The sequence below is a fragment of the Calliopsis andreniformis genome, chromosome 3 (genome assembly GCF_051401765.1).
Source record: "Calliopsis andreniformis isolate RMS-2024a chromosome 3, iyCalAndr_principal, whole genome shotgun sequence".
Lineage (NCBI taxonomy): Eukaryota > Metazoa > Arthropoda > Insecta > Hymenoptera > Andrenidae > Calliopsis > Calliopsis andreniformis.
The window spans coordinates 17,786,216-17,811,254 of record NC_135064.1 but is presented as its reverse complement, the minus strand read 5'-3'; the positions used below and the strand labels follow the sequence as shown (position 1 = coordinate 17,811,254).

The 25,039-nt window shown below is 40.6% G+C and overlaps 1 long non-coding RNA gene across 1 annotated transcript; it reads left to right on the top strand.

The window, feature by feature from the left end:
• Positions 1–560: 560 nt before the first annotated feature.
• Positions 561–24,309, top strand: LOC143188719 (uncharacterized). The gene is made up of 2 exons (XR_013003567.1): positions 561–589; positions 23,753–24,309. It is a non-coding gene; the product is annotated as an uncharacterized LOC143188719 (long non-coding RNA).
• The last annotated feature ends 730 nt before the right edge of the window (positions 24,310–25,039 follow it).

Here is a 25,039-nt window from a genome sequence, read left to right as displayed (position 1 = left end):
CAGCGACGGCGCGGCGGCGCTCGGTTTTTCGAAAATACGCGCGCTACCGGCACCCACCGCCGCCAGCCGAGCCGACGAGGCCTCGACTCTCGGCTGACGTCGCGACGCCCCGTCCCGCCCCGTCCACGCCGTCACGACGGTGGCTGGCGCGCGATACCCAGTGAGTGGACACGACGAACTCGGACGAACTCGTTGCGCGCCGTGTGACAGTCGAACGCGCTCGCCGACCCGCGGCACCCAGGAGGACGCTGCTTCGCTCGGGCCTTCTGGCGAAGCAAAAGAAGCTCGCGCTCGTCGACAGCCGGGGGAAGGTTCAAGGAGGGACGTTTCGTTGAATCGTGGACGTTCGAGGCTGAACGGGAGCCGAGGAGGTGTGACACGTATGTGCGAGTCGACGGCCAGCTTTTCAGCAAGTGCACGCGTGCGCCGCGTGGCTTTCCGCGAGCCGACGTTTCCGCGGTCCCACGGAGCACGCGCCGCCGATCCGCGACACGAGGAGGCCGCCTGAGAGACGAGAAGCGCCGAGGGGCCGGTTCGTCGACGAAGTGGACACCGCGAGGGGCCCGTTATGGATTCCTACCCGATGGTGGTGAGTCCCTTGCCTTCCTCTCGCCTCTTCGGGACGTGCTAACACGCTGATGTCACCGCGGGCCTCGGGACGAGCTCGAATCGTCGACGTCGCTGTCATGCATGAGGGCCTTGAATTTCGTTTGGCTTCTGTGCTGTCGTGAAGTTCGAGAAATGGGCTCGCTGGGATATCTGTATTTCGAATGGTGGCAGGAGGTTGTGAATCGAGGGACTGTATGCACGAGTTAGGGAGGATCTTGGCGACTGGCAAACTTGTTGGTGGATGTTTGTTCAATGAGTATACATTATGGTAATGATACATTGATTGTGGAAGTAAGGTTGTAGTCTCGTGCTTCAGTTTTAAACGTTTGATCTAATTGCAATCTGAGTTAGACAGAAAGAGTAATTGAGTATAGGGAGTTATGATATAGTGAGGTTGTAAAGTTGATCAGATATTGAAGTGAATGTTGTAAATGATTTTTTTTCGTCGTATAGTAATGCTCATTAGTCTTATGCTATCATTATGCTATCATTTATTAATTGCGTGGAACCTGGAAATAGAAAAGAAGATCAAGAATTTACAACCTTCCTATGCTGTGGTACATAGCATAATTTTAATAAAAAAGACTTCAAAAAACTAAAAAATTATGTCAAGTACATGAAAAAGTCTAGGATGAAAGAAGTGCCATAAAGTAAATCTTGCTTCCTTATGAATCACAAAAAACTAGAATTTACAACCTTGCTGTACCGTGACACAGACTATAATTTATTAACTTCTATGCATAAAAATTCAAATAATTGTTTGTTATTAGAGCATCATTAAATACATATATCGTGTCTGTTTCTACTTCTCCTGTTTAATTTGATAATAGGTTAATTCCCTGATTATAAGATCTTCTAATTGTTTTGAGTAGTACATTCTAAACTAAAATATTTATCCTCTTCTATGGTTTATTTAATGACACGCAACCTATGTTTTGCTTCTTTCATATAACTTAGTCGAACGATAAATGTTACGCGATCCATAAATGTAATTTGAATTCTCTCCAAAGATACACCGACTTAATTTACGTAGTTAATAAAAAGTCAATTAAAATTCCTGAAACGCTTGACTACTCACACCTGGGTTCGAGTATTTGAATTATTTTTGCAATATTTCGACACTTGGCCTCTTTTCTCTCGTGACTAAGTAGACTTAATGTTCAGATCGTTACATTCGCTCGTATTCACGCAGAATCGGTTCAGAGGCTGCAATCCTATTGCCTATTTACGACGAATAGAGACATTTCTAACTATTGGTAGCTGGCACTCGATTGAGCCAGCGAGCGCTATTATGTCATCAAGCGCAGTATGCACGATGCTCAACTAAGTATCGAGACCGCGTCAGATATTTTCATAATCGTGAATGGAATGATAATAATAGTGGTTTCGTAATTTACGATATCTGGAAAAGGCTATTACAGCCTTGCAAATGTACCAATTCGCGCGTTTCCACAAAAAAAGGGAAACCACGAATCACTGGGCTTAACGATCGCGTTTTATGTACTTAGCTATTGCTTCCGCGAACGAAGCGAGTTCATTATTTTGCCATCCAATTTCAAGTTTATTATTGTTACGCAACGGCAGTAGCGATTACTGCAACATTGTTTCTCATGCAAATGAAAAAACAGTGACGATAATCATTCATTCTCGTAAGAAACATTGTGTCGTTTAGTCCTAAGAAATTTCTAAAAGAGAGCGAAGGAAATATTTAGAAACATATTGAAAATTCGTAAAAGAAACTGAACTCAGTTTTGAGATGTTTCAACAAATAGTTTGCATATAGGGGTGCCTCTTCTTTCTTGAAATGAAAAATTTTCCTCTCGAGTAGCAGGAATTTTATTCGAAATGGACACGAAGTGGTTATAGAACATTCGAAATCTCAGTGAACGATATATTCCCATAATGAAAACTACGGAGAAAAGGGGAACAGCGTAATTAATTGCACAATTATCGTCGAATCTCTACAACATTGTTCGTAATAAAATTCTGGAAGCAAATTCGTGTTCCTCCCTGCCACCTAATTGTTGGCGATAAACTTCCCAAGTTGACAGCAAAAGTAATCGTTCCTTCTCCCTGTCAATGGAAACTGAAAAATGAAACCACTTATGCAAGTTTGGTCACTCAACTACAGACATTCCTCGTTATAGTCTCATTAATATATTTATTACAATTTGAAGTTATTTAGAGTACGAGCACTGCCATTCACAATTTCTAACAAAACTAAAGTGGAACACAATAAGCATCAAGAGACTTCGAAAATATGTCACACTGTAAGATCGCTAGTGACCAGTGAGCCTATATCGAGGAAACACTGTGCACCATCGATCTGACCAATCATACATAAAACTGTCACGCAGGACCAATCCTGTTCATTTCCACCACTATACAATAGTCACATGGTCAGAACGAAATGAGTTAAGCGTGCAAGGTATCCCACCCTGCAGACACCATAGCCACCTCCACAATACCTCAGATGCAAGGCGAGGTCCCAGTCCATCTCGAAGCATATCCAAGAAGAAGAAATCGGTGTTCCTTTCTTCGTTCGCTTCCCTCTTGCTTTATTTATCGCGGCGGACAGTCACGAAGAAATTCCATGCTCGTCGAAAGGTCAAGATCGGGTTTATTTACTTCCAGCTGTCTCGCCCAAGAGGAAGAAAGACGCAATTAATCGCGAAGCCATCGCGATACGCCCCATGAACGAGTCCCATAAACCGACAGAAATAGCCCGAAGGAATTTAACGCGATACAGAATCGCGTTATTAGTCAGCGCGGAGGGAGCCAAGAAGATCAGCCGCAGGTTCGCCGAGGGCTTTGCCTACTTGCCCGCGCGTATCGCTGCGACTCGTCGCGGCGCGCCGCGCGGCTATTATTTCGACCTTCCCGCGCATTCCTCGCCATGATTGCTACCTGCTTTTTGTTTCCTTCCTCCGACGAAATCCTTGGAATCGTCCGTGGATGAAGTCATTTCAAAGGCAAGAAAACGAAACGCTTTGTACAGCCTTGCGATCTTTTCCCGACGCGCTTCCCTCTTGCTAGCCGTGGCCTCGCGATTTTTCGGCGCGCTTATCGCGATCGATGGACACGCGAGGCGATTCCAAACATTTCGTATGGACGATCGAGGCTCGTAAAGCTTCGTTTTAGCGGCGATAAACGTCGTTTCTGACCGCCAGTTTTCCTCCACGTTTCCACGCTTCCTGGTTTCTGCCTGGTTTCAGAGCTTCATGGGGTTTCGTGCTCGTGGCGCGCACCCATAACGTATGATTTTGTGGTTAAAACGCGAGTAAGACGATACGAGATTGCAATTTTTAAAGCATCGCGAGAAACGCCGCGGACGCGAGAGTGTGCTTTATATGGTGCTTGTTAAATTTTACAACCGGCTATTATGGCCCTCGATTCTGGGCAAATTCCTGGAAATAATAATTATAAGCGATTCGACGTCGCTTTCGATACATTGTTCGAGGGAAAAGAAACGTTTTTGGTCTTCAACGCTGACTGCTGTGATAACCGTACATGGATCGAGGGTTTATGTTCTTGGCTATATAGTTAGCGATTGAGAACGGAGTTGAGGTTCTTGAGAAATTTCAATTAGCTTTCTTGTAACGCTGAAGAGGTGGTTTGGAAAATTTCTGGTTACTATTTCTGGTTGCGTTCATGGATTGAAGTTTAATATCCAGTCGTCTAAAGTGGTAAATCGAAATAGCTTAGTAATCCTATACTAGGAAGCGTCATATTTTGACACACTTAGCAGTCGTTAATTAAGAAGAATTTAATTAAGAACACCGAAAGCAGGAGATACATACAGTGTTACAAATCTAACAATAATTAGTACCTGCCTCTAAAATCATCGAAGCATTTAATTCGATCATTCTACGTATATTAGACGATTACCCACCTTAACCCTAAAGTACTCGACATTAAGAAACATCACACGAGCAATTACCAATGAAACATACCGCGGCAAGTGTTAAATCCAACCAAGAGAAACTCGCTTTCCCGCGATTAATCGCTGAATAACCTTTCATCCGACTTGCCACGAATCTGAGAAATAAAATCCTGAAAATCACCATTAATTATCCACGTTCATTTTCCCTCGGCGTACCCTCGTCCAACTAATTTGAATACGTATGAAAATCACTTTACCACTGCTCCTTTTTTACATGCCTCTTATCGAGCCGCGACACGCTAGGCGATTTCTCGCGCGGTTTTCCTTGCTCTCGGTGGACGGGAGAAAACGGCGCCTTCAATCGGCGATAAACGAGAAACCGTAATCCCCTGCTCCCTTGTCTCTTCTTGACATACATAATAACGCTGGCTGTGTACCGGCTCGCATAATTCCTCCATAAATTATCGGCCGGATATGTATTCTAATTCCGGCGCGTGGGTAAACGGTTATTATTGCCGCTTCGGCTCGGTGCGATTCGAGTTTTGCCTCGCGTTCTCTTTCATTGGCTGCTCCTCGGCTTGCCTCAACTCGCTGGGAACTTATGATGCCATGTGGGACACGTCCGACCGCGGAATAATTTATGACAGCTTTCTTAAAAACGACGCACAGGGATTCCAGCCCGCGATGTTCGCGCGCGAACGAGGATTGATTGCATCCTCCGACGAGTCCTGTGTGTACGCACCTGAGGAAGATTGTTTAAGGCGAAGGCACGATGATTACGGGGCCCGATCGGTGCTCAGGACGTGCGAAACGATTATTTAAATGTCACATCTACGGGCCGCGCTCGCTCGACGACCTACCGGTTTCGGAGCAAACCCCGTTGCTTGTAGAGTAATTGCTGCCTCGTCTGTTCAGGTGATTGTGGGAATCTGACAGGATGGACGTGCTTTTGTGCGAAAGGAAACCCCACGCTTAACGAGCGATATGTTTAAGGATCAAAATTGATGGCCCACGTTAGCCTGAACGATTCGAATCCTCGATTTTGCAACGATACTGCTCGGTTCTGGTTTCTGTTCTAGGGTTCAGGTCTGGTCGTGGTTTTGCAACACGGTTGCCATTGACTTTCTAAAAATTGCAGCCATTTTGCGTTTCTTGTGATCGGCGTGTCATTAACGAGAGATTATTGAACGTTCGTTTAAAAGTCCAGCGATATCGTAACAGTTGTGTTTAGTGATCTGGGGGTTTAAGAGTGTTTTTGAGAATTTGATGGATTGTAGTATAATGTTCTTATATTGTGTTTTGTAGACACTTGTAGTTGAATGAATTCGTGAGGTATGCTAATTGGATGTTCATTTTCTGTGTGGGTATTGGAGAGGTATCGGGTACAATTATGTTTTTTTCGGTTTGTATGAGAATATATTTGGAGGGAAATAGGCGATTGTATGAAAATTAAGAAATTTGAACATCTATTAGAAACTCTTAGTATCTGAAGATTAGAAAATTTTAATATACATATATTTGAACATTTGAATATGGAAGTACCAGAAGATTTAGAAATTACAATATTTGAAAATTACTATTTTTATGAATAAATAAGTATTTGAAAGTTCGAAAATTTGAAAATTTGAAAATTTGAAAATTTGAAAATTTCAATACTTCAACATTTAAATATTTGAATATTTAAATTTTGAAAGTTGGTACATTTCAATAATCAAATATTTTAAATTTAAAAGATAAAAATCCCTTACACTAGGGATCCAATAAATGTATACTGAAAATATTCCGTGACACTGGTCCAAAGTGAAAATTTTAACTATAACCAATGACTGCAGTAAATTTATAGAATAAAGAGATTCTTATGATGAGATACCATCTATAAAAATAGACTATTACTACTTTAGGTACCTAATACTTAATCTTAAGATTCTAAACGTATACCTTTCTTGGCATACGTAACATGGATAGCTAAAACCTGAGCACGATCGATAAATTGTTCATCCAATCTTTGCTAGCGTATGTACATTTGTCTGTCCATCAAGTTGTTATGTAAAGACCACGGTCGCCTGGAGCGTCGTCATTTCTATGCAAGGGGTAGAACTTCTGTCTACCTCCTGGACAGGCATTTGAAGTATACCCATATTAGGACAGATGTTCCGTAGTTATCCATATTAGGGCAAGTATTTTGGAATCTTCTATCTTAGACTTCTTTCTGGAGCAACTCTTTCTAAACACATGGGTCGTTTTAAAAGTCTAATCTTCTTTTACACTTTCTATTAATAGAAAACGCTCATATTAAAATCTCTAAAGCAAATAAACCACAAAGTAAACCTCATAAAATACATCATCTTTGCTACTAAGGAAAATAGTGTTCAATAATGATTGATATTGTTTAAGATATTCACTCGTCACATTCCCCAACAGAATCCTTTATTCCCAACTTATCTCTTCCTTCGTCCCCACTATAATTTTCAAACACAGTTTTCAGTTTCCCTACAGTCTTATTTCATCGTCAATTGAAACAGAACCCAGCTCCCTCATTAATTTGTTTGTACCGATCAAGTACACGGTTTTCGTAATCAGCTGGCGTATTGTGCACGAGTCACGCGTGTTCGAAGCCGCGTATCTTCGTGTACGTTCCCCATGTCCCTTCCTGTACATACTCGCCGCGAAAATAATCACCGTCTGCCGTGTGATTAATAACTCAACTAGTTGTTGCTGGTCAGCCATTTTCATCGTTGTTCCAGCCACGAACCATTTAGCCCAGGCGGGGATAAGGGCGACGGCGTGGGTTTATCTGGATCGTCGTCGTTCCATTCAGAGGCGGGTACAATGGCATTGAACGATCTTTGCAATCAATTAAAATATCACCGGTATAAATATGAGTTAACGAAGGCTGGATCGAGCGATGGAACGCGGGGACCGCTCCTCGATCTGGATCGATAAATCGTATCGGTGCCGCGGACGTAACGCCGAATTGATCGCTTTCGAAAGCGTACTGTTCCAAAAGTGTCCAGGGGCGGAGGGAACACCTCCTCCGATATAATTGGACCTGATAAATTACGTTTGCCCAACGCTCTGTACCGTGTTATTACGGGTAACTTCTTTATTTACGATCTTTATTTAAGCGAAACCTGAGAATTCGCGCGCGTCGAGTCGCACACTTTCGCTTCTTCACTTGCCAACTTCATCTTTTACTGACATTTTCTACTTCTTTCCCTTCCACTCGATGAAATTTGTGAATACTGTAAGAAACAGCTAATTTAAATATTTTTGGAAACATCTATTAATAGTTTTGTACTTCAGAACCAGAGTAACCTAAGGATCTAAGTCCATTTGTACAGGATCTTATTGCTTTCTCTTCGTTTTATTAGAGTAATAGGAATTTAGTTAAGTTATGTTGTAAATGCAGGAAATTTAGTAGTATAAACTACTTCGAATACCATGTTAATGGATTGGTAATCGTATTTGTTTTTGGGCTCTCCTGAAAAATAAGAAAAAAGGACTTGGGGTACTCTGACTTTGAGGTAGAGAATTGTGTAAGATAATCTGAGTTAATAATGTTAACATAGACACGCAGGGGGACTGAGGTACATACTATTAGTAGTTGAAATTGGGTAGAATTATAAGTATGAAAGTCATGACAATTTACAACCCAAATTTTTGTTTTGACTCATAGAACTACTTTTGTGCAACAAATATCAATAGGGATTTTGTACATATTAACATTACCATGCCATATAAGGGAATAAACTATTCTTGTGTACTGTAAAAACTACAAAACACTTGACTAATTTCCTTACCACTTACTCCGACTTACCCAACATATAATAACTTCACAGTCTAGTACTCTCTCATTATAATCTTCTTACTACATTCATTATAACTTGAAATTCTTCAGAGTGAAAGAGTTTTACTCCACTCACTATCACTCGCAGTTTCGACAAAACTAAAGTCAGCCACCATAAGTGTACGTTGATTTTAATATATAACAGAGTACGACGAAAATCAAGAATAATAAAATTGTGTTTTGGACTTCGTTTCAGAGTTATTAATTTTTGCCTAAACGTCTAAAATTTCTGTGAAATATATCTGACCTATTACTTATTCTACTGCTAACATGTACTAGCCAAGTCAGACACATCGAAATCAGTAGAATAATCCCAGAGTCAGGTACAACAAATCAGTAGAATAAGATGCAAGTCAAACACATTTCACGCAATTTTAAGCATTTTTTTCAGCAACTAATAACTCTGAGACGAAGTATGAAATACAATTTTATTACTCTTAATTTTAATTCTAATTTGACATGTAGAATCACCCGTTAAAATTTCTGACATCTGTTACCGACCACTTTGTCCATTCAAAGCATTTTCTTTTCTATAAACTTGTCAGTAAATAGTGAACCTACATGAACAGGACATTGTACTCATCTTCTCTAACCACGTAAACGAGAAGAACGAAAGGAGGATCCCGCGCCATTCCATCGGTCCGATGATATTTTAATCCGTCGTTATTAGCGATAATTTTATTTGACCATATAAAGAATGCGTTTCCATTAGTACTGCAATCGTGGCTGGCGCTCGTTACGCGGCCAGGATCCGCGCGTCCTTCTTCGCTCGCTGCTTATGACATTCTTGTTGCTCTATTCGACGAGGAAGAAGAAACGTGTTCTTTATTTCCCATTGGGGCCGCGCTGGTCTTCTGCGCGCTGCGTTCTTGCCGCGGCTTAAAATCCACCGATCCTAGATCGCTGTCAAGCGTGACGGGACTACGATGAATGGGACAGGACTCTTCTTCCTCGTACCCGATGAATGAGACAGGAATCCTCCTTTTCTGCCCCGAGTTCTCGGGAACTGGTCGACGCTGGACTCGTTAAGTCTGCTCGCGTACCACCGAGTATATTCCACATAGACGCAAACCTATATGACATTCCTCTTCTCTTTTTGCTCCTCCCGTGTTCGTTCCTCATATTTTGTCCCTCGCTTCCGACGTACTCGCGCAGTCCGCCGTCTCGAGCGTAGCGCGACACAGATGACAAAAGTGCATGCAGATGGGGAATGAAGACTAATGGTTAGGGTTATTGCCATCTTGTTGCGTAATAGGAGAATAATGGAGCAGTTAGAGCGGATGAATTGTCTTGGGTATTGTCGATGGCCCACGTTTAGGGTTCTGGTTCTTCGTGTGGGTGACGATGACGATGATTGATAGAGTTTTAATTTGTGACGACTGTTTTAAAGGTTGTTAGTTGAGATTGAGAGAATCAGATATAAGAGGCTTTCATGGCTCGATGTCGTACAGTTTTCAGTGTTGAGGATTTTTATGAGCAAATGTGTGTACTGGCGGGAACTCAGGTGATCTTTGGTCAGGATTGCTGCTACTGACGGTGTTTCATCACTAAGTGCTCGATTTAAGTCTGTCGATATCTTGAATCTTCTTTTTGCAGAATTTAGTGCTGGACATTCCTAGAAAATATGTTTAACTTTGATTACACTTATTTAGAGTACCTATGTGAGTCTGATTGGCACCGCAGAAAAGCACATAAAGATGGCACACATACATTTCCCTCATTGTCCTCACTGGTTACATCTATTACTATCTACTAATTGTAGCCAGTCAGGCACTTCATTTACCATGTCAGTCTCGCTGACATCTGAGCTCCCAACACTACACCGTTCCAAGGGATAATATAAATCACCTAATATTAAATATCTATCCTATATCAGATCTCTATATCACAGTCTTCCCACCTACGTATCGCAGATACTCTCCAAGAAATACTCCAAAAAAACCTCCACAACTCCAATTAAGATTCACATCCACTTCTCTCGCCAACCACCACCAATAGATCACCAGTAGTCCCATCAAAAAGCTCTACAACCAAGAGCTCTCACCTCAGCAACAAGAAGCAACATTCCCCCGACGAATGATCAAGCTACAAGCCTCTACAGGCGATCTAAGCTCCCTAAAAAAACTCTCCTTACGCTCCACCATAGGTGGTAGACCATAAAGCCAACGATTTAGAGCACAAACTAACCCAGGACTGGACCCAAAAAATAGTGAAGAATTCCAAGCAAAGTCCGTCAATCCTAGGCACGTCGCGTTCTCTAGCAAGACCCGTTTCGTCGGCGAGAGGCTGACGATAGCGGCGTCATTAGTCGTCAAAAACATCGGCGCCAAACACGCCTAATCTCGCTTACGTGACCGAACGGATGAATGAGCTTCCTCCCGTGTATCGAGGGGCCTCTCGAGGGTACCACTTACGGGAACGGGTATGCTATCAGTGTCCTGTCCCCGCAAAAAAGCTGGGAATAACGCGGCAGGCTGGCGCTGCCGGTTCTTCCTCGCGATCAACAATGGCGATCACGTGTGTCGCGGCGCTTCGTTTCGCGAGCGTGTGCCTTGCCTCGGTAGTGATCGCGCGTGCACACCTATGCTCAGCGTGCGTGTGTCGGCTCGCATAGTCGTGTCGTTCGTACCCGACAAGATCCCATAGACGGCCCGTAAGGGGGTTGAAGGAAGAAGGGGTTAGAGCCACGCATGAATGGAAGCTTCATTCACGTGGTCGCCTTTCCTTGCGCGAGCGCCGCCTGCCTTCTGGTTTTGTTTCTATCGAGGGGGGGACCGAGCGACGATGTTACATGCGCGCGTTTCTCTCCGTGGAAACAATGCGCTCGTCCCAGGCGCCGTTGCATCAGCGTTGCTGCCAAACGACCAGTCCCGATTTATAAGACCAGCCATATCGACGCCTTCATTCATGGGGTTAAAGGGATTCGACGTTAGGTTTTGTCTTATATGAAAGTGGAAGCACGTTGATGGAGCTTCTAGAGGTTGAAGTAGAAATAGGAGCAAGTGGATGAAAAAATTGAGGAGACTTGAAAATTTGTGTGGGTACCTAGTTGAAAATTTGAAAGCTTTGAATACTTGAGTAACTGAAAGTTCGAGATTTTTAAATTTGTAGAATTAGAGTTTTGTGTTTTAAATATTGGAAAATTTAAAGGATTTGGAAAGAGAATCCAAAGAATTTGGAATTTTGTTATGGTAAGGGTTTTATGGAATCCTGATTTCAAATTCCTGACTCCATCTGTGATAAATGGAGCAGAGAATAGTTCAGCCAACTCCCTCAACTGAAGCTTCTAAAACATTAAACTGGCATTAGTGTTTGAACGAATAATCACGTCCGTGTTTCTCAGCGATAACTTTCATCTCTCCCCGACAGAAAATCGTAGAAGTTTCGCGGTCAATCACCATAAATTATCACTTTCTACTCGGCGCAACATCTAGCACGAAGCGGGATCCTTGAAGCAGCCTGCACGCACTTCGACTTGCGGTTCATGCAAATCAGACACTTCATCCTCGAAGTGCAATTAAGCGTGAATCGAGGGCGTTACAAATAAACAGTTCGGCGTGAGAAACAAAACATTTGTTGAATAAATTCCTTGCTCGATTGCCAACGTGTTCATGGACTTTCCATGCATTGCAATTTTTCGTTTCCTCTCACCTATTTCTTCGTGTTACGATGGAAGATCGTTTATTCCTCGACACGTATGGAACGTTTCTAGAAGAGTCTATTTCAATAGAAAGCTCGTATAATTGAAATGCAGTCACGAGATTCGCGGGTCGATCGCAATGTGACCTCTGCCACTGTCGGCTACCTTCCAGCAGCTTCTCTGTTGAAAATGATTGCGTGACTGGCCAGATCCCTCGACGGTGACAATCTAGAGACAGGAATCTGTAAATCACTGCTTGATCGTGGGGACAGATAAAATCATTGTCCTCGTGATAAAGAAGATAAATGTACATGCAGATATAGTGTGGATTTGCTTAAGGTCGACTGGTTAACTTCCCTGATTTTACTACAAAACACTCATATAAATTTAGTTCTTGTTTTTATGAGCTGGAACTGAAATCATGCACTCGTATTCCAGACTTGTCTGCTTCACCAAAAAATGCCATTTGGTATGCAGGTTACCGTGCTGTCTTATTATCGCCGTGATAAAATCCTTTATCAAGGAGTTACCAGTTTTCATAAGTGTATTGTTTTGCTCTACTATGGACAAATATTATAAGAATATAAGTTTTTAACAGTAACTATTTATTGTAAAGTATTTACAATAGTGTCCAATTATATTAAAGTCATTCATACTTTTTTTATTTTTTTAGCGCGAGCAATTCCTGATTTTCAAGTTTTCAAATTTAAAAACTTTTGAATAAGTATTCAAATGTTTAAATATTCAAATATTTAAATATTTCGTTTAAAACCGTTATTTTCAAATACTCTCATAACGAAATATTCAAATTTTTTTACATTCAGATTTTCATATCTTCAAACCTGTAGTCTTTCTATTTCTTATTGACCTAAAAAATATCATTATAACTAGGTATCACTATATACAGTTAGGAGTGTATGAATTTAGCCTGAAGTTCATCACAAGATGAGGAAGACGTTTCCCAACTGTAACTATGAAAATGTTCCTACATAACACGCTCCTATTAATAATTAATTCACACAAACTTAAATAATCTATCAGTCTCTAAAGTATACTATTTTTCCAAATTTCTCATTTCGACGCACAGAACTAACAAAAACACTAAGTCCACCCTCAACTGCCTCCAACTATACCTCACATTCACGCTTCAACTAAAACTGAGCCTTAAATACTTCCGTCCACGATCTACTTCTAACACTCTTCCAAACTTGAAGCTGAACCACGAACCATCTATTGCGAACTGTGCTCCTATTGACCGCTTCACGAGGATCACCCTGTACGCGTATATAGACCGTAGAGGGAATAAATAAACGGTCGACCGAACCGTTTTATATCGAGCTGCTATCTCGACCTTTCTTTCTCGACGAAGAGGCTGGAGAGGCTCTCGTCTTATATGGAATAAGGGCTGCTTATGTACGACCGCGTACGTATTCATATAAGATCGTTTCCACGTCGAGACGCAAGCGCGTCTATCTTTCGGCCGGTTACGAGCGAAACTTAAGTACTCGCGCGGTTTGATGAATGGACCGTAGGACAGACGGAGCACGTGGGTGGAATTACAGACGATCGTCCGTCTGGGCTCGCAATGTGTTATTGGAAACGCCGGGACGATCTACGGTTCACGATCGTTCGCGATAGAATCGCTCGAACGGTAAATTCGATGGATCTCGTGAAGTCTGAATTGATGAGAGGTTGAATCACCGTTTGTCTAATTTTGATGACCATTGTGGCGGAGATCGATAGTCTGTTGCGCGTACTCCTTGCGTTGTGGTCTATTTATTTATTTATTTACTGCAGAATAAAGGCAAACTTGTCCAATTTATAATATACATGAAATTCATTTTAGATAATGGCAGTCGTACGAGACAGTAGTTTATGCAAATAAAATTGTTTTACAATGAACGCTGCAAGAGTTGGTTTACACAATAAGTTTATAAATGTTATGTAAAGTTGACTCGTTGAAGAAGAAAATGAAGGTATAATAGGATTAGTCTATCGATTTTTTGGTGATCTTAGTTCTTAGATTATTGATTATTGAATTTACATATTTTAATCTCTCGTGGTCACTTTTTCAAAAACTTGTCTTTTTATGTTGTTTTTACGTCATTCAGTTTAGAAGATGCATCTCATATTTCTTGTTACTATTTTTATCGTTTACACAGTAACGCGCGAAGTAGCCTTGGGGATGAAAAAATAGTAGAATAGCTAGAATAACATCGCGTGATATTGCGAAGCCGAGAAGATATGCGATCGTTCCTTCGTATCATTAGCTTTAATTTAAAGCAAGAGAAAGTTACGCATCGTCGCGAATTTAAACGGGTCAAATTGTCGCGAATCACCATTCCCTTTAACGATCCAATAAAATTCCAGCCTTTACGCGCTTCGTTATCCCCCTTTTCTGTGATTACGAACCCGCAGCCACATCCTGTACGAGATTAAAACCTCTGTTTACGATTACTGTCGCAAGAGATTGCGATATTTTATAGTAAATTCTTGTTTTTGCGATATAGATAGGTATATCCATTCCCTTTTATGCGATTCGTCTGAGTCGTGACCTTAAGTTGCTCTGCAGCGTAGATACTTAAATAACAATAAGAAACACGAAAAAAGCAGTTAATTAAAAGACTTAGTCATTTTTCCTGTTTGGGAAATATTTGTGCGCAAATAGCAATAATATCTTCTGGACATCTCATATATGACACTCTTACGCCATTTGTACGTCTATGTTTCAATTATAACAGTTTTCTATAATCATTGAACACAGTAAAATCTTCTATTCGATTGTTGCACGAATCGGAGTTAAAACTATGTGCAACTATCAAGGCTCGAGAAGTATTATTTTCTATTCTTCATTTATCTGAATACTAAATCTGTACTTGGGAGCCAAGTTGACTCGTCACATTTGTTAACACTTTACTTATCACAGTTTACACCATCATACCTTTTTTATCTCTTTCATCGTATAATAGGTTCCCATTATTCTAATGAAATAACGAGAAAGCAAATAGCATACAGAGCTCAATTTTAATAGGAGTGAACTTACAATAAGCTAATCTAACTCTCAACTACAGAAACAATAAACAGATCCACTTACAAAAATACAGGTTACAAGTATTATATCAAGTAACCCTAAAAATCTTCCATACCCACTTTTTTCACGTGATTTAAATTCTCCTCGCATGGTCCATTTCCCTAACAAGGCTCAGTTTTCGAAAAGCAGAGAGCTTCAAAAGCGAGTCCCAGTAAATAACAAATTTCTTTCGAAGGTACACGCGCTGCATCGTCGCAGAAGAAGCGCAGGAATGTTTACGAGGTTTGCTGGCGTCGGTGTTCTTTTCTAGGAATGCGGCGAGTACCTCGTCGTCGGTTTCTCGTGGAGGATCTTATTTGTAGAGCCAGCTATTATCTTCGAAAAACGCGGTTGAATAATGCTCGGGTTGACGATGTGCTGTTGCAGCAGCAACCGCTGCTGGAATACGATGTTTGATGAATGAAGGCGAAGAAGAAGCAGTGAACCAGACGAACGAGATCTGGCTGGCTGACTTCCTCTCAATGGGACGGGTCGGCTGGTCGTCTTTTTAAAGGCTGATCTCTTGTCGTTAGGCCTCCTATATAATTCGTTCAGTCGTTTTGTCCGTATAGGGAGAGGGAACGAATCGAGTCACTCGTATTTATTCGCTTTCTTTCCCTCCCCTTTGTCGCATCGTTGCTTTATAATAATCATGTCCGCGGCGTGTAATTATCAATTTCTCGATGGCAGGGACATTTTTTTCACTGGTTTTTAGAACCTACTGAGAATTTGATAAGATTCAGGTTTTAAGGGCTTGAAATTTTTTATTTTTGAGAGAGATAGTGTTCTCACTTCACTTAAAGTAACATTAGTGCTATGACCTGATTTGTTTACTGTTGCTTTGAAATCACTTTTGCTACTATTTTTTTTACAAAAATAATATTTCAGTATTCAGATGGGATCATTATTAATTTTTAACAAAGTCTTCCGCAGCTTTTGCATATTTTTTTAAAAAGTACGGGTAATTATCAACATTAAGGAAAATATGAGAGAAGAAATAAAAAACGAGAAGTTGAACATATTTATAATAGAAATCAACGAAATTACTAATTAGTGCTTTAGCTCTCGGCGATAATTAATTAAAAGTTAATTGGGATGTTGCGGAAGATAAAAGTCTGCAAAAATTTTACTACGTGATAGATGGAAGTCCATAAAAGGACATTCTGAATCCTACTCTATTTCTGTTTATTTCTCGAACCAAGGTCCCTGCATTCAAGCGATAGGCCATGAATCATACTTGTAATTATATTCATTAATAATACGTTACAACAATCGCTTCATGAATATTTCTTCTTTTTCTCTACCAAGGCTACCTTCGTGTCAACATTCAATACTTTACGATGTAAAGTTGGTCATAATTTTGTTGTATGCAATATTCTTCTTTCTCTTATCCAAAATAACGCTAACTGTTCAATCTAAAAAATTTGTGGCTCCTTACAAAGAATTATCAGAATATTATATTTTAATTTTGACCTATTGCTCCCCACTTTATAAAATTTCTCAATTAGTTCATGCCTAAATCATGCAAATCACCATGACGATTAATTTCACTACGCTTTATTAACAAAAAAGGAAATAAAATTATATCGAATTTTTCGTATCAAAATTGAACGACTACAATATAGACCAGGAATTGTCCAAAATATCTTCTTCAAATAATAAGCTTCACGTATGCAAAAATTTTCCTCAATACTTCCAATTTATGTTGGAATGACCACTGCTCATAGGGCACTTCGCATTAATCCCAGTCATTTCTATTTACGTAATAATTGATAACCATTTATCGACTTCAGCGTTACTCCCACACGTAGCGGCGAGTACCTCTGAGATGACACGCCGTGATTTACGGACCTACTGACATTGTTTAATAATGCGCCGCGTATGAAAAGCACCCGGAAGATTCTCTGATGGGAGATATCGAGGGGTTCTGCCATTTGGGATCGCGGGTATATTCCAGAGATAGGCATGGCAAGGAGGCAGCGTCGCTGTTGCGTTGCTCTCCCAAAACCAGAAGTCCCTAAGTAACACCAGGTGTACGCACCTGAACGAGGGAAACACTCTGAGTGTCGATCGATTTGAAAGAATCGCCTTCGGTGCGAACAACCATTTGCATGTTATTAGTTGCAACCTAACGAGAAATGTTAGTCGTGGCGAATAAACTTTCTCCTGTCGAACGCACGTGAATTTGTGTGACCTGGCAGTTGGTTTATTCAGCGGAGTGTTGGTTATTGACGTAGGTATGTAAGTGGTTCTTGATGTGGTTCGAGATTTTGTTGATACTTCATTATAGTGTGTAATAGTATGTAACGTAGCGAGATGCACGCGTTTTCGGTTATAGTTACGTTTATCGAGTCTCCCTTTTGCAATTCCTAAAAGTGGAATTTAGAGATTAAAATGAATAAAGAAGCTTTAATTATTTAAAAATGGGAAAATATAAGCATTTCAGGATATGTATTAATATTAGTCTAATTTCAATTTCAAATATTTGAAAACTTTTTAATTTGAAAATTTAAAAATTTGAAAACTTGAAATTTTGAAAATTTGAAAATTTGAAAATTTAAAAATTTGAAATTTTGAATATTGAAATAGCTACTTGAAAATATGAATATTTGGAATTTCAATATCTGGCTACGTAACTTGGTAGAGAAACCATATGGCATACATCCAAAATAAGAACGAACGTAGGAATATTCCGAAAAATAGTTAAAATGATAGGTATGCTTAAATGATAAACAAGAACAGAAATAAGATTCTTTTAGAAGTAGAAGCGACAAACTTAAATCAGACAATCTTTTATACGACAGTCTTCGAAATATCTACCAAAATCTCAAGAATCCCATCTCAATTTTAACTAATTAGTGCATTGCGGCTTCACAACATTTATATCAACTCAACTTTCAACATTTAGTATAAAAAGTATTCTGGGATAATTTATAGAAATTAATGAGCGTAAACAATGCAAGCTTTCTATGCACTACCTCCTGCTAATCATCTTTTATCATCGACTCTCATTAATATTGCTAGCCTATATTATACCTCCTCTGAATATCTCACTAATAGAACCGATAAGTTAAAGAACACTACTACTCCAAAAACCACATTTTGAGATATTCAATCCCAACATTATTTATTAGTACTTATCTGGACCCTAGAACCAGATAGTACCTACTTATTTTTTCTGTGACTTAATACACCATAACTCTACGATCCACATAAATTTCAAAATGATTCGAAAATGGTTAATTTTGTACTCACACTGTCCCCCACCTCACCAACTCGACGAAAACTTAAAACCACGAAATGCAACCTTCATAATCGGCCGAGATTCCCTGCTCCCGCTCGAGGTCTTCGGTCGACGCTTCACTGCCGAGGACAATGCCCCGGGAGAGTTTTCTAATCAGAGAACGGCCGTACAATTAGAAGGTGATCCATCATTCGTCGGGTCCGACGGGCATCGGCGTTGCGTGTCGGTCCGCGTAGTCCAAGTGAAGCCAGAGAAACCGAAAATACATCTGAAACAGGTGTGGCCCGCTCGTGGAAATAGAATAGGCGAGATTCGCGGATTGGCGTGAGACAACGCGAGAGGCGATTTCGTCACGGCGATGGGCCACGGTCTCCGCGAGAGAAAAAAGTCTCTTGCGCAACCTCTGTCTGCCTTTTCGACATTTCGTGCCACCAGACAATGCCGCGCTTATGCGCTCGCAGCCGCGAACGATCCTGGCCCGTCTTCGCCGAGGACGACGTATCGGCTGCGGGTGGGCGAACTCGTTACGACGTCTCATTAGTCAATGTTCGCTCGGCTGGCGACGTCAAACGAAATTCTGTTCCGTGTGCAAGGTTACGGGGAAGTATCATGAATATACTGCTACGTGGAAGGGTACGTACAGTCTGTCACAAAAGCTCGCTTAAGGAACTCGAATTATTTTGGAAGATATAGAGACTGTGATGAATTCTGTGATTATTTTAGGCTTGGTTGTTCCTTCAATTTTTGTTACGAGTCTACTGCAAGAGTATGGATAAGCATAGACGCCAATGTTAGGGCATGGGGTTATTTTAGAAGAATAGTTCTTGCAGGTACTTATAAAAGGAAAATTAAAGTCGCAAGTGTTACGAAATAGTTATTTTATTAAATGCTATGGTTCTTGAATTATCATAAAACAGGCATGAAACATGAGACACGATTGCTACTATATCATGATACAAACTGTACACTTGGACTCGAAAGAGTTGACCAAGGAATACACTGCCTATATACTGCAACAGTGACATAACTAAATCGCGATTTTCAAGGAAATGAGACAATATCGTCATTTAATCCAACAACTGTTCTTTCCTTTTGCATTAATAATTTAAAAACAGTTAATCTTTTACTGATGTCATTCTGGCAGGAAATGAACGATATGAAGCACAGGGCAGAATAATATTATGGATAACACTGTACAGAACTTCATTTGAGTCGAACCACTGAAGTATAAAGCATTGACAGCCGACTTGGGGCCACCTCGCGCAGTGCCCGAGCGAAGTGGTTTTCTTAAATTGTTTCTGTCTCGTTTTGATTAATGACACGCTAGGCCCCCGTTTGTTCCTGATACCACCTCTAATTGCGGCCTTTCTTTCGACGTGGAGGGCCGGTTTGCATAGGTAAAGCATCGTTCCTGGTAGGGAATAATGAGATACGGGCAAGGAGAGCCATTTACGATCCTCTGTGATCGATGCCATTGGCACGTACGTATATTCATCCGGGATTGCCTCGAAAACATCGTTCCATCATTTCTAATTAAGAGAACTCGTCCCGCGTCGATCTCGTTTGCTTATCGATATCGCGATCGATTCTCAACTAGTATCTACGTGGGCAGGACTAGTCTTACGTCTGAAAACTACAACCTGATTTCAGTGGCTTTTATGGAACCCCATTTACGGCAATAGGTATCGATTTTTCTGTCACATTATCAGTCAAATGTCCCTCGTTCCTGTTACAATTGACGTAAGGGATCATGTCAGCTATTTACGACACGAGAAATGTACGTTCTATAAGAAATTTCATTGCGATAAAAGCGTCGTCAGTGTTCCATTAATTTTACTTATAATAATTTATTCTTGTAGCACTAGAACATTCAATACAGTAGATTCTTGATTAATTAGATTTCAATTACTTGTGGTCTTTTTTATTCAGAGGTATTCTGATACTATTAGGATATTCTAGTAGGATAATATTCAAATATTATTAGAATCCTACTAATATTTCTAGAAATGATATACCGTTTATTTTTACATTCTATGTTGCATAGTCCTATACCTTGGAATAAACTATTCCAAGTTATGATCCTTCTTATGTCACGATGTTTAAAATAGACGTAGTTTAGGATACCTACTTAATAAAAATAAAATGCAGAAGAATATTACCCTCAAAACTAGCTTCACATATAAAAAACAAGTTCTCGAACTATAATTTTCTTTATCATTTATCTAGGCTACGTTAATTGACGTATGTAAATTAAGCTCACGTTTTAATAAATGTCGTCTAGTCTATCCACCGCTTATGTAGCAGGCGACAAACCGTATGTGAGAAGATACAGCAAGAATTTAATGATAAACAAAACGCATAACGGGCAGAGACGAGGTAGCCGCGTGCGTGGGTGTCAGTATTTTCGTTCTAACCTAATTCAGTAGTTCTAGGGTTACACGGTGGCTTCCTAAATATAAAATCTAGCGCGCGGTTCGCACTGTAAAACGTCTCGATACCTTACGTGCCTGTTTTTTGCGCGAGACAATGCCAGATCTAAGGAAGAACGGTTTCTTGGAAGTTTCGTTAACCATCTACCGAGTTGTAAGTTCTGGGTAAAAATAGTTGGGGATGTCAGGATATCAGCTTTCCTCGCTACGAGGACCTTTTAGTTGGGAAGTGTACAAGGATTGTCATGAAATATTTTTCGTGTACTCAGTCTTGATTAAGAAAAGGATCGATGCTAGAACTACCAATGATAGAATCAGCAAGTTGAAGGACAGTAGAAGATTAAAAATTACACTTGGAGATATTTGATTCTAATATGTATTTCTATACATTTTATATTACTATATTTGGACCTTCAGAGTCAGAGTATATTAAGTCCACTTTTTTTGGTATGATTTAATACACATTATATGGGATCCATATATAGGTATAATTTTAAGATTATTTGAAAATGACTCATTTTGGAGTCGTATTGTTCCACTCACCGATTCAAACATAAATAAAAATGACATCACTACTTAATAATTACTGAAAAATGATTGAAAATAATTTTGAATAACACCATTACCGAAAAATTATTTAGTATTCTTCTACACATAATGATAATGTAGTACTAGTGAGAAGAGGACCCTAGTAATACAGAAAAAGAGGAATTATTACAATACAGGATCCTCTTAGCCGAGTATTCAAGGTTCTTCTTCAAACTTGAGACGACATTCCCTTCCAAACGATACACAAATTATGTACCAACTCTTTTCACCATGCCTCCTAAGTCTTGTACGCATACAGTCACCATAGATCATCGAAACGACTCCAGGCAGACTATCAATAGCAATCAAAGGGTTAAATTATCCCACAAAAAAGAATCATCCCCCGGCTGAAGCGACTCGAAGCAGCTCCTCTCTCCCAGGATTGGACACTTAAACTCGCCCAGGCCGATCCATAAATACCCACTCCGAAGAAATTCTGCCCAGGATAATAAATGCGCGATCAGCTTGGCCGCTTATCGCGGCATCGATTAAGCATCAGGACTAACGATCCAGACAGCCATATTTCCTCGAATTAGCGAGCATGGCGATGGGGGGAGGGCTCGCGTGGACGTTGCGCCGCGTTCGCGAGGCCTCTTCAGAATGGAGGGACAACGCTCGCCGCGAGTGGGACAGGAAAGGTGGGCATCGAGCGGCCAGGTGGGAGAATTTCCACATCGTCGTACCTGCCAATCCGCGATCGCTGGGTTTCACCCGCGGCCACAATTCCCCATGCATCCGGGGGACAGATCGCGAGGCTGAAATAATACCGACACACGACACCGGCTACCCCCATTTTTTCTTTTTTCTTTTTCTTACGCCCCTCCACTCGGGACCGATCTGGTTCTGACATTTACATTCGGACATACCAGCTGGGAAAAGTTTTACAACCTGCGTCCCTCGTTCGTCCAATCAAAGTTCCAGAGAGGGCTTGTGCAAGTCAGCTGGTATTATACACGCCGTACCCGTATGCGACGTGTCGCTTTTTGCCCGGCTTCTTTCAGGGAGATCGTTACTATCGCTGCTCTGTTATGCCAAAAGATCGCTCCGGGAACCGTTTCTTTCGCTCGCTGGAAACGGCGTTGCGCAGAGAGGTATTGGTAAGAAACTCGGGCGCCTTTGAATAATAACATTTTTAACGAGGATTTCGAGCCAGGCTCGTAGGCAACGTTCGGTTCTAATTAATTGTTTATGAGGGGGAGCTGTTTGGATTGCGAGCGATTGGCAAAGAGAGACGAGGAGGTGGAGGCTGGGTGGATGGCGATGGAGGGGAGCGAGTGATTGGAAAGGGATCGAAGAGATATGAGTTGATAGGGGCACTTTGGGTCAGGGTTTCTTAGTGCGCGGGTCAATGAGACGAGTCAGGAAAGGAACACACAATTTTTATGTGATGTTTATTTATTTATTATTTTACGAAATAAACTCTTTAGTGTAGATACATAGTAATTAGTTGTAGGAGACTTATACAAAGAAATATAATTTTGTTAACACTATTGTGTTTCCTGTAAAGTGTATAATGAGGTTCCTGTAATAGAAGTGGGTGATGTCTAATACATGTGATCTATGTCAAGCTCCTATATTTGTTTACATTTTTTGACTCGTCTCGTTAACCTGAATATAAGTGTCTTAACACGGAATTTTCGGGGAATTTTCTATTTCCTTTTTTGGGCTGCTTTATTTATAGATTTATCTTGAACTCTTGTCTAGTTCTTTTCAGGAAGAAAGTTCCTTTAGTAGGAAAAGTATGATACTTTTAGGATTTAAATTCGTTTCACAACAAAGAATCTAGAAGTAATTTATAAACAAATTCGGGAGATTCAAGTCTGTAATTTAAGTTAAAAAAGGAAGAACAAATTGGTCCTTTGTGTACATGATTTTCTCTATTTTCTAGGAAAGATAATGTTGAAAAATGCTTCCTTAAACTTCACTGACCGTGTAAGCAGGCAGAAGTAGAATAAGGTACAGATGTCTGACTACCTACTTCAGAATCTCCTTGCACACGCCGCACCGCGCTATGCCAATACAAAACATAAACTACAGTTTAGTCACTCGAGTTTGGCCCTCACGCCACTAAAGAACATCGTCATCAGTCGATTTATTATTCATTATCACGATCAAGCATGGCTAATAGCAACCTGTTAACTAGAAAGCTTGTACGATCAATACTCAGCAGCTTCGCTTCCTTTAAACCATAATTTCACCTACTGTCAACTATCCCTATTTCCACACAGCACCTTAAGGAATCTCAGCATTCCTTCTAAGCACAGACCTAGTTTTACTCGTTAAATAATGAACACCCACGCGAACAACGAAAGTATGTACCACTTGCGTCACTTCCAAATTATACAAGCGGTACACCTTGAATAGTTTCTCGAAGCTGAGGGAAGGGGACGAGGTACGAACAATTTAACGGTATCGGTAGTCAGAACCCTCTGCTCTTTTCAGATTTCAACAGCGTGTGGGCGATCCAATTGGCCTAACCGTAAGGTGGTCCATCGTTGGCGCACAGGAAACACTCGTTTTCTCCTCTTTAGGCTTTGGCAAAGACTGGGTCGATCGTTGAATCGGTCGATATCGCGGGAATCTTACCTTCTTTTTCTTGGTTTCGCGAAAGCGAACAACGTCGAATCTCGCGAATATCGGTTATTACGTAAAAATAAAAGGGAAAAAGCATAAGCACCATCGAACAGCGTTGGATTCGAAGAAAAAAGAGATAAACAATGAGTAAGAAAAAGAATCGTGCGACAAGGTGAAAGCTGCGTACACTTTTGATGGAAATCGACATCTGTTTCCTGCTTTGAAACGAAGAAATATTCCGCCGCTATCGCCAATAATTTAACGTCGTGTACCGCGGGCAGGCTCGATGCATGTTATTAAATTTTTACGTCCCGTAATGATCCTTGTTCGACCGAGAGAAAATACGATTTGTATCTACAGCATGGAAATTATAATTCCCTGTGTCTGCGCTATGCTGCCTACGTTCGAGGAAATTGACGATCTCTCTCGAGGCTTTTTTTCAGAAAGGTCGTGTCTATTCAATAGAATCGAAAGCAAACACTGTGCACGCTGTGTGATTAACTGGCTGTGTGATTAACTTTGTGAAAGAGCAGGAGTCAAATTTCATTGTTGATTTTTTAGTTTGCCTCGGCTGTAAGGAAAGAAAGGGTAACAATGCACACAGAATCATCTTTTAGAAATGTAGAATTGAAGTTTAATTGCATTTCAAGGTTTCGAACATTTCTTACGAGACACCTCCTTCGTTTGAAAGGTACTCATAGAGGGTTGGTTAAGTATTTTTTTCTTAAATAGTGAAGTTACTTGTTCAATTGTGTTCAAACGCTTCGTTTATGATTAGTTATCTACATAGAATGATTAAACCATGAAATATGTTTTCAATTATGCAGAGAATATTTGTAAGTTCCCAAATAAATGTGAACTATTTAAGAAAGATAACATCTGCTCTCCAATTTTGTCTTCATTCGCAATTCCATTCGAGATTCGCGAAACATGACCAAATTAACCCCAGATAACCAACCGACCACATTAGCAACCATCAACATTAGCGATTGTTCTTAATTAATGCGAGGTAAAAAAGCGAGGTGCAGGGTAGAGCGAAAAGGCACGCTATCTTTCGAAACGTCCTATTACCATTTCCGTAACACTTAATCCAGAGGAGTCGTAAGTCGTAACAATTAATTCGCTCTCCATAAGGGCCACTTGGAAACATGAAAC